The sequence below is a fragment of the Pyxicephalus adspersus genome, chromosome 12 (assembly GCF_032062135.1).
Source record: "Pyxicephalus adspersus chromosome 12, UCB_Pads_2.0, whole genome shotgun sequence".
NCBI classification, from domain to species: domain Eukaryota; kingdom Metazoa; phylum Chordata; class Amphibia; order Anura; family Pyxicephalidae; genus Pyxicephalus; species Pyxicephalus adspersus.
In genome coordinates, this window is record NC_092869.1 from 31,679,901 (window position 1) to 31,689,672 (window position 9,772).

General features: G+C 38.7%; 1 protein-coding gene across 1 annotated transcript in view; it reads left to right on the top strand.

Annotated features, from left to right (window-relative positions):
* Positions 1-9,772, top strand: part of MNAT1 (MNAT1 component of CDK activating kinase) — a gene marked incomplete in the record, with an annotated part of 90,621 nt that overhangs the window by 809 nt on the left and 80,040 nt on the right.

The window sequence follows — 9,772 nt, forward strand, 5'->3', positions numbered from 1 at the left end:
CCCCCTGACAGCCTGCATTGTGGGTAGGGGCCCCCTGACAGCCTGCATTGTGGGTAGGGGCCCCCTGACCGCCTGAATTGTTGGTAGGGCCCCCCTTGGCAGCCTGCATTGTGGGCAGGGCCCCCCTGACAGCCTGCATTGTGGATAGGGGCCCCCTGACAAATTGCATTGTGGGTAGGGGTCCCCTGACAGCCTGCATTGTGGGTAGGGGCCCCCTGACAGCCTGCACTGCATTATATCACTGTGTATAAGGATATCATTGACATTCTGCACTGTCTCCAATGTACGGGGACCGGTGACACGCTGAATTGTATACATTGTGTATTGTATCCTGCTGGACTGTGTAAAGGGGCCCCAGATATGTTGCTTTGTATACAGGGGTTTTTCTAACATGCTGCACTGTGTATTGGGGTCCCTGACATTCTGTACTGTATATAGTGGCCCCAGATATGCTTCACTGTGTATTGGGGTCCCTGACATTTTGTACTGTGTATAGTGGCCCCAGATATGCTGCACTCAGATATGCTTCACTGTGTATTGGGGTCCCTGACATTTTGTACTGTGTATAGTGGCCCCAGATATGCTGCACTCAGATATGCTTCACTGTGTATTGGGGTCCCTGACATTTTGTACTGTGTATAGTGGCCCCAGATATGCTGCACTATGTATTGGGGTGCCTGACATTCTGTACTGTGTATAGTGGCCTCAGATTTGCAGCACTGTGTATTGGGGTTCCTGAACTGCTTCATAAGGTCCCTGACCTGCTGCCTTGACCCCATATCACATCCTGTAATCCCAGCTATTTGCATTGTTTGGCTGCCAGTTGCAGAACGAAAACTGGTACAAAGACATTGTTGCCCCCCATAAAATTTTAAGTTCTCGTTTTTAATTGTAGTCTTTTCATATTGGGTGAGGATGGGTATAATCAGACCAATCAGGAATCGTGGTTGTCTGATTCTATAGATTCTACTCTTTGTTCTGCTCTGAGGGGGCTAATAGGTACCTAATGCGAGTCTGCTGCTGAATTCAAACATTAAATAAAATAGTTCTCTGTAATGAAGGTAATGTTGTTGTCAAACTTGGCTCATGTTTCATAGTTAAATAGGTAAAAAAAATGTTAATCAAGTTCAACCACTAGTAAAATAAACATATCCCAGATATAAAACCCTATAAGACATAGTTGGTCCAGAGGAAGGCAAAAAAAACCCTGGTACAATTTGCTTCAACAGGGGAAAAAAATTCCTTCCTGATTCCATGAGACAATCGGATGTTCCCTGGATCAGTCCCTGTTATCTTTACTTTAAAGCCTTAATACCGAGTTATATATTCTGTGCTTCTAGAAAATCATCCAGCTTTTTTTTAAAACAATCTATAGTAGTTGCTGAAACTACTTTCTGAGGGAGCGGATTCCACATTTTCACAGACCTTCCTTATCCGGAGCTTAAACTTCTTTTCTTCCAGACGCAAAGGGGAGCCCTCTTGTTCTTTGTAGTGATCTCAAAGTAAAAAATGGGAGCGTTCTCTATATGGACCGTTTGAATATTTATACAGGGTGATCATATTCCCTTACACGTCTCTTCACAAAGGAGAATAGGTTCAGATCCCCTAATCTCATTATCCATGTCGCTTCAGGACGAAGGTGACATAAGGGGGTCCCTGTAGGGATCACTCTGATTCAGTTGGGCAGCTTGAATTTATATTGTGATATATGTGGTCACACTCCTTTAATACCTCATGTATTATATAGATATATGTAAGCTACTGGATTTGAACACAGACACCTCTCTATTTCTGTTGCATAGTCCAGGTAATGACGGGACCCGAGTCTGCAGCTTTCTTCCAACTTTGTCTATCTGCCCCATTCTGGCACCCTATACTTAATAAAGTATGCTATAAGCCAGTATTTTGGGACAACTGTTTTTGCATCATCTATTACTAATTTCCTCTGTTGGTACAACACAAATTCCAGTTCAACTTTCAGTTTCAGCCATTTGTTTCCCATATACAGTACAGTAGAATAGCCTATCACCTGTCAGCATACTGCAGAGTAGGACCCTTGCATGCAGTGTGGAAGCATAAATGTCACTACAGAGGTCCAAAGCACCCCTGCTGAGTCAGATCTATAATTCTGAAATCCTCAAACCTCATTCTCTCTGCTAACAGGAGAGCTCTAGCTTTAACTCAGCAGGGGCATATTGAACTGCTGCAGAGTGACTCCTGTTTCTCTGGCACGTCATAGACTTTTCTGCACATGATGTGACTGCTTTCTTCGTTTAATAGGCGGTAAGATTGTGCACACCTTTTTTTTTTAATGAACGCCTGGATTTAATTTATTTGTTTTAAACAAAACTAAATACATTGTAGCAGCATTTATTTTGAATACCCAACCATATGCAATTAAAGGTAAACTTCAGTGAATGTGGGAAAGCAGATTTACCCTCCCTAGAGGTAACCCCGAAAAAAGTTACTAAAAGCGGTAACCCTGAGTCACACTCGGGGTAAGTAATCCTATGGGAGGTAATAGTAAATAGAGCCTTACCTGATCGGCCGGCATCACGTGTCGTCCATCGCTGCGATCTCCGTCTTCTCTCTTCTTCCGGCCAGCTTCTACATCCTATGAATCACCGGGGAGTTCCCGGTGATGCTGGTTCGTGTGTATGTTGCCGGCGGGCGGGAAATTCAAAATCCATTTGTATTGCATTCAATACAAAATAACTATTGAATGCAATACATTGGATTTATATGTGTAAAAGCAGTACATTGTTTTCAAAAATATTTATTTTACAATATATATAAAATTAAGACTATAATATGTACTTTTAAAAAAAAAAAATTTTTTTAAATATATAGATTTTTTAATTTATTCAATTTAATTTTTTTACATGATTTTGTGTTTTAAACTTTATTATACTTGTTATAATATTATATTATACTGTAAAATAAATTTTCATTAAAAACAATGTACTGCTTTTAGACATAAAAAAACGGAAAGAAATGAACCACTCGGGAGGTTAAACATTAAAAATGACAAATTGTGACCCATAAGGTCCTTTAATGCAGAAGGGACAGGCAATCTCAACAAAACAAAAAAGACCCACCTGTCTGATTACAGTTGTTTATTTACACTCACCTGTTTTTGCTCTGGTGCTGGTACTGTCATTTTTATCTTCTTCTCTTTGGGTTTTTGGATATTCTGCCTTCTTGATTGTCTAGGATGATGTAACTTGTGTGTTTTTGTCTAGTTTGTTTCAGAATTTAGCTTTTATGTACTAATATTTTATTTGTATCAGTCAAGCATGATTGTTCCTTATTGGATGATCTTAGTTTTTAGGGTGATTACAAGGTATTATTATAGAGATCTTTTTTTAGTGGCCCGGCGTTGTCCAACCTATTTAAGTGCCTTTTAGTAAGACCTTCCACTTATAAACTCGATTTGCAGCCTTCAGTATTTAGGAATTCCAGTGGGAGAATCTTGCTGCACACTTTACATTCGCAGGTCAATAAAATAAAGTCATGGGAAAGCAGAAAATCAAGTTAACGTAGAATTTTAATGTTTCCGGCTGGGTCTTTAAAAGTAGCAATGACCCGTAAAGCATGCTGGGCCTGTCACCGGAGTCCTGTAGACTAATAAAAGTATATATCCAGGCATTACCTAAGTTTACACCCAAATCTGCTTCTCTCTGAGGATAATGCCTCAAAAATATTTGTTTCTTTTACCTTGTTTCTGAACCGTGAAACAGCTTTTGTTTCAATCATTTTTCATCATCATCATCACGTGCAGATAACAAGTATAGAAAAAAAATCCATATATATAAATAAGAATAATGAATAATAAAACGAATTAAAAAAATGATAAAAATAATACCAATGAATTTATAATAAAAACTGAACAATATCAGGGGAAGACAATGGAGTGGAATGGGGAGGTAGTGTAGGGGAGATAGAGGGAAACATGGACCACCTTGGGTTCGAACAAAATACTTGGAACATAACTTTAGATACATTTTAAACATAACTTTCAAGTAAATGAGAATATAATATTCTGTGAGAACCAGTTCTCCACAATGGTGACCACAGTGACCTTCTATTGTAGTAAGTTATAAACATAAATTCTCTTCACTTAAACCTTTTTACCCTATTGTTTTAAATTGGGTACCATTTAGGTATTGGTACAGACAGAGAAAGCCTGTTGCCACAATTACCAAATTTTGCGTAAATTCCCTCCTGTGGGTATTAAGATAGAACATGAGGAGGGGTAACACAAGTAGCCCTAGTTTTCGGGTTAGGGGAAGAAGGTGAGGAAGCCGAAGTTTAGGTTAAGGATATATTAGGAAGCTATCATGTTGGTGAGATAAGGATTTACAAGGGGCAAATGGGTTCAGATCCACACCCCCATTGCGAAGTAAGGATGTTATCCTTATGGCCATAACGTCTGGAATTGGGGTGATTTTTTTAAACCAATCCCAAGCCGACCATGTCATCTTGTATTTTTCCATCATGTCCTTGGAGGGCGCTGTGGTTTGTTTCCACATTCCACATTCATTACAACCCTAGCCGTCGTAAGAAACTGGCAAAGGATGCCAGGCAATCTACCCTGCGTCCGTACCATAGTCATATGTGATTCATGTAGTCCAAGGACAAGATTTTAGGGACAGCAATAAAACTGCAAAATTTTGGAATGTGGGAGGAAACTGGAGTACCTGGAAGAAATCCACGCAGACACAGGGGGAACATATAAACTCCATGCAGATAGTGTCCTGGCCAGGATACGAACCTGGGACCTAGCACTGCAAAGGTAAGAGTGCTAACCACTGAGCCACCATGCTGCCCAGATACCACAGTACTCCTTCAAGGGTTATGTGGAGTCCATATCTTTATGGGTCAGAACTTTTGTCTGCACAAGGGTGACAGAATTAGGCAGGTATTTTTAATGTTTTCACTGTATACTTCAGTTTTTTTTAAACCTTTGTTTTTTATTTTAATTTGGTATTTGATTCTGGTAATCTGCAATATTTTTAGCCAATTTTTGGGCATACTAACAGAACCTGGGTCTTGCCTAAAAAAGCAGAGTAAGCAAATTAGAGTTTCAAGTTCCATCAAAACTGAGCAGCTAAACTGCACTGTTAAATTGTTTTTTTTTTATCTGCCAAATTATTTTAATACCACAGCCAAAACCATTGGAACGCTCACAGCTTGCTGGAAAAAATGTAAACCTAAATTTAAAATGTATTTAGTTATTTGTTAAAATACATTTAGACCTGCAATAATTTGTTATTTTATGTCTGTTTATTGTCAGTTCAGTTTTAAAAATGCAGAAGTGCGCATAGGCCCAAAAATAATAAACCAACTTGAACTAAAACGTTTTATTGTGTTTTGAATAAAGCGGGGAAATATTAAACTTTTGCTGCCTGGGTCCCTGTTGGGAGATTTCCTTTCTCCTGTTATGACATGGGTTGGAAATCTCTCCCAATTGGACACAAAAATGTATTAATTTTTAGTAGTTTGAAAAAGAGTTAAACATCTGACGATGGTATTATTTCTGTTGGTACCTTCCTTTTTCAATGGCTGCTGCACCCTCCTATTGAAGTGTATAGCATCACAAGGACATGTAAATGAGACTAAATGTCCCCCAGTGGGGTCACAGGCAGAAATAAAAACGTGATAGAGATTTTAATGCTTCTCAACCCCATCCAACAAAAATATGGGCATAGCTTTAAATTTCAATTCCTGGCACAAAAACATTCATTTGAAAAAATTGCTTAAATGTCTCAAAAGATATAAATGCACTTGCACTAAATGTCTTAGCAACCCCAGATATTACTTAGTAGAAATAGCAATTGTGTAAAGAGGGAAAAGGGAGAAAGACAGGCTTCTAGTGTTTTTAAGTAGTATTCTAGTAAAAACAGTTGGATACCCCTTCTAATAATCCACAAGATTAGCAGTGACATCACTGTGTAGCAGTAGCAGTGACATCACTGTGCTGTGCATAAACTGTTTAGAAAGCACAGCCCTGGCCTGTGTTAAAAATTGCCTAATGATTAACCCTTTAGGATTCTTTCAATTTCATATAAATTGTCCTGAACTAGATTTGGACTCTGTGAGAATACTTTGAATTTTAACCAATGCAATTCTACCACCTTTAATTAATTTGGAATCCCACCGAACGCTTTCCCAGTTGATAATATCCTTTCCTGTGATGAGCATTTTGAGCTTATTATCGTTCAGTAAAAGACACCGATACATGGCGAAACGCGTCGGGCCAAAGATAATTGTGTTCATCCCACCATGCTCATCTATGTAATCGTGGTAAATATTTCTATTTTGAACTGTTATCCTGTCACTATAGTACAGTTGAATTCTGAGCTAGAAGTCATCTTATAGGGTTTCCAACCTCAATTTGATCAATAAATGTTTTCGTTTGTATGCCCCCAAAAAACGGTCTTTCTCTGTCTTTTTTCTTTTTATTGCATATAAACCCACTTTATTACTTCATATAGTTTGTAGAAGTAGCAGTGACATCACTGGGCTGTGCATCGTCTGTTCAGATAGCAGAGCTATGGAAGAGACCCAGAAGGTCTTTCAATGACTTTCAGAAAACTACAAGGTGGGCATAGGACAAATCACACTACATAAAAAGAGAGTTCAGCAGTGACTGATATTTACTGCAGAAATCTTTTTTTAGAGGCAAATTCCACAGTGGGTTTCTGCACAGATTATTTATTATTAAACAGGATTTGTATAGCGCCAACGTATTATGCAGCGCTGCACATTAAATAGGGGTTGCCAATGACAGACAGATACAGACATTGACACAGGAGGAGGAGAGGACCGTGCCCAGAAGAGCTTTGGAAGTAATACACTAGATATAAGTAAGCATACACATGACACTTGAGTTTAGACAATATTTGCCTATCCTGGAGTTCAGCTTTAATGAAACTGCACACACACCTGGTTTGCTGGTAAATCAGGTTATATGGTGACTGCAGCTTTCTTTTTGCATTTGTGGCTTTTTCTCTTTGTTCCATCACCCTCTTTACCTTATTTTATAAATACTTTTGATCTCAGTATAACTGAAGTCAGTTTTTATGAAGAGCATGAATGGGTAGGCTTTGTTTGACACTGGACACTCTGTTTTTCTATTAGAAGTACTTTTGTCACACATTCTTGACGTAACTTTGTGCCGAAGCAATGAAACTCCAAAACGTATGCAGGGAGTTTCATCATTCTGGCCAATCAGGATAAACAAAAACTTCAAAACCTTTAGGAAGACAACCAGGTCTAAATGGAAACAATTGGGCAGGGCCCAGTAATGACAATTTTGGAGCAGGGGCGATGGAAGTCTGCAATAATGTGGAGATTTCCTGATCATACTTTTTGGTAGGAATTCCAATATTCTATGAAAGATTTAAAATCTATAGGCACCATGTCCTGAAGGCTCTCCTCCTTTCCTTTTCAAAACATGACAAAGCTGTAAAGGCATGTGATGACCAAAATATAGTAGAAACTATTGCATAGCTTCTGACAAAGCTAGCATTTAGAATTTGGGATAATTATTTAACTTCAATACAGGTTTATTCACTTAATACATACAGCTAGTACAAATAGAATGCCTTATTTCTATAGGGATTCCTGTTTAGTAACTTGAAGAATAGTGAAGCCATTGGATCAGCCTAGTGGTCAGGATATTAGTATTTCTAAGGGGCGAAATAAGAAATGAATGTTTCTTTGATTCTCTCAGCATAGCTTTCCTTTAAAACATGAACAGGTTTTCTTTAAAGTGAACCTGTGTTTTGCTTGTGGAAGTTTGCTTACTTAGACACCCAGTGCTGCTGCTGGGGGGAACTATAAGATCTTAGCTTTGTGTAACTTCCAAATCATAACTTGGAACTTACACAGACAAATAGGACATCAGTGAAGCAAAGGGGAGGGGGGGGTGGGGATGAGTTTTTTGCTGTTGAGGTCCTTTTAAAAAAAAAAAAAAAATGTTATGGTTACCATTTGAGTGGTCTATTACTATTGAAAAGAGATTTGTCATTGAATGTAGTATAGGGTCTGTATAAGAGGAGCTACATTTCTTCTGTACAGACAAGTGAATGGGTGAAAGGAGAAAAGGCTTTAGGTTTCATGAACTATAAAGTGTCTTCTGACTCCTCTCAAAATCCCATACATTTCTCTTGCCTAAAATTTACCAAAATTTGCCTAAAACTTACCAAAAAAAAAAAAAAATAACATTTACCTTCAATCCCGCAGAGCAGTCTATCCGTTGAGAGGTTCCTTCCATCGGGTCCTGTACCGTCCCGCTATCCGTCTTTTGACTGAGGCAGAATGAGTGCCAGTCGCTGCCATATTCTCCTCTTTTCTCCCGTGTTCTTCTTTCTTCCTTCCACTGTGCATGAGTAAAATTGGCAATTTTTATTTTCTATTGATGAAAGCCTCCTGCGCATGTCTGAGATGCTCGGGCATGCGCAGAAGGAGCAGCCAAGAGCCTCTTTGGATGCGTGACGTAGGAATCCCAGGAGGTTCTGGGCTCCCATTCATTTTTGATTGCCTAGGCGATCACACATGCGTAGGAGTTACTTCATTTTGGCCTGGCCAATTAAGATGACTGAAGATCCAGAACCTGGAGTGAGACTGTTTGGAGGTGGTCACAACAGAGTAAGGAAACAGGTATATGTAATTAAAAAATTGCAATAAGTCCCAGTGTCCCCAGGCCCTTTTAGCTGAGTGCACCACCCGGCACGTTTTTGATGGTTACTGAAGAGTTTTTTTTTTTTACTTTTTAAAGTTTAGTTTTGTTTTAGGAGAAACAAAACAATTTTCCATGTTGAGGTTTGGTGGGTTGTGGTTGGTTGCTTTTTGGCTACTGGCCTTTCATATTGTTATTGCTCTTTGCATTACCAATGGAAATGCAAAGTCTATATAATGTAGCTAAGTATATCTTTATTTAGATTACATTGATTTCTCAATTAACTGTAAATTTCAGTTCTCCACATTACAGCCCAGGACTTGTAAGATTTAATATTCCATTTGAAATGGTTGACTTGAATTGCATAATAATTAGTTTCTGGGCCTTGGCAAAACACTGTAATAATTCTTGCCGTTTTGTAATATTTATTGTATGACCACGTTATTTGCTTTGGCTGTAAGCAGCACATTTTTGCTGAATAAAGGCTGTGGGCGGTTTTTGCTGAAATGGATTAAAATTGACTGCTTGCCTCAATTATCACCTCTTCAACTGAATGCAGAAGGGTGGATGGCCATATTTACTCCTTTTCACCCTTTTTAAAATGTGTTGATTAGCTATTGAGACAGTATAATAGAGAGCTTCAGTAAATCCTAAAGCAACACTAAGCCCAAAAATACAAATTTCATATATTGCAGGTTATCGGTCATTGACCTAACAAAGATTTCCAGTATTTTTTTGTTGATGATCCTCTCAGTAACATGCTTTTTACAGTGGGTGGCTACATTTGCTCACTCCTGTGTCTATGGGGCAGCCATGGTTGTCACTCTAGACTGTTCTCCTAATTTGCATCCCGGCTGTAGGAGAAGCCAGCATGTAACAGGTATCCCAGCATCCTGCTTTGATTTCTTGAGCTGTTCATAACAGATGACGACAACCATGAGGCAGGTAAGTATTTTTTTATTGCGGAAAGGAACATTGTCTGTCCTTTTCTGCAATAAAGTCATGCCTGATCACAAATTTCTAAAGTGGAATATTTTTTTTAAAACATTCTTTATTTAAAATTTTTCAAAACAAAAGACAATAAAG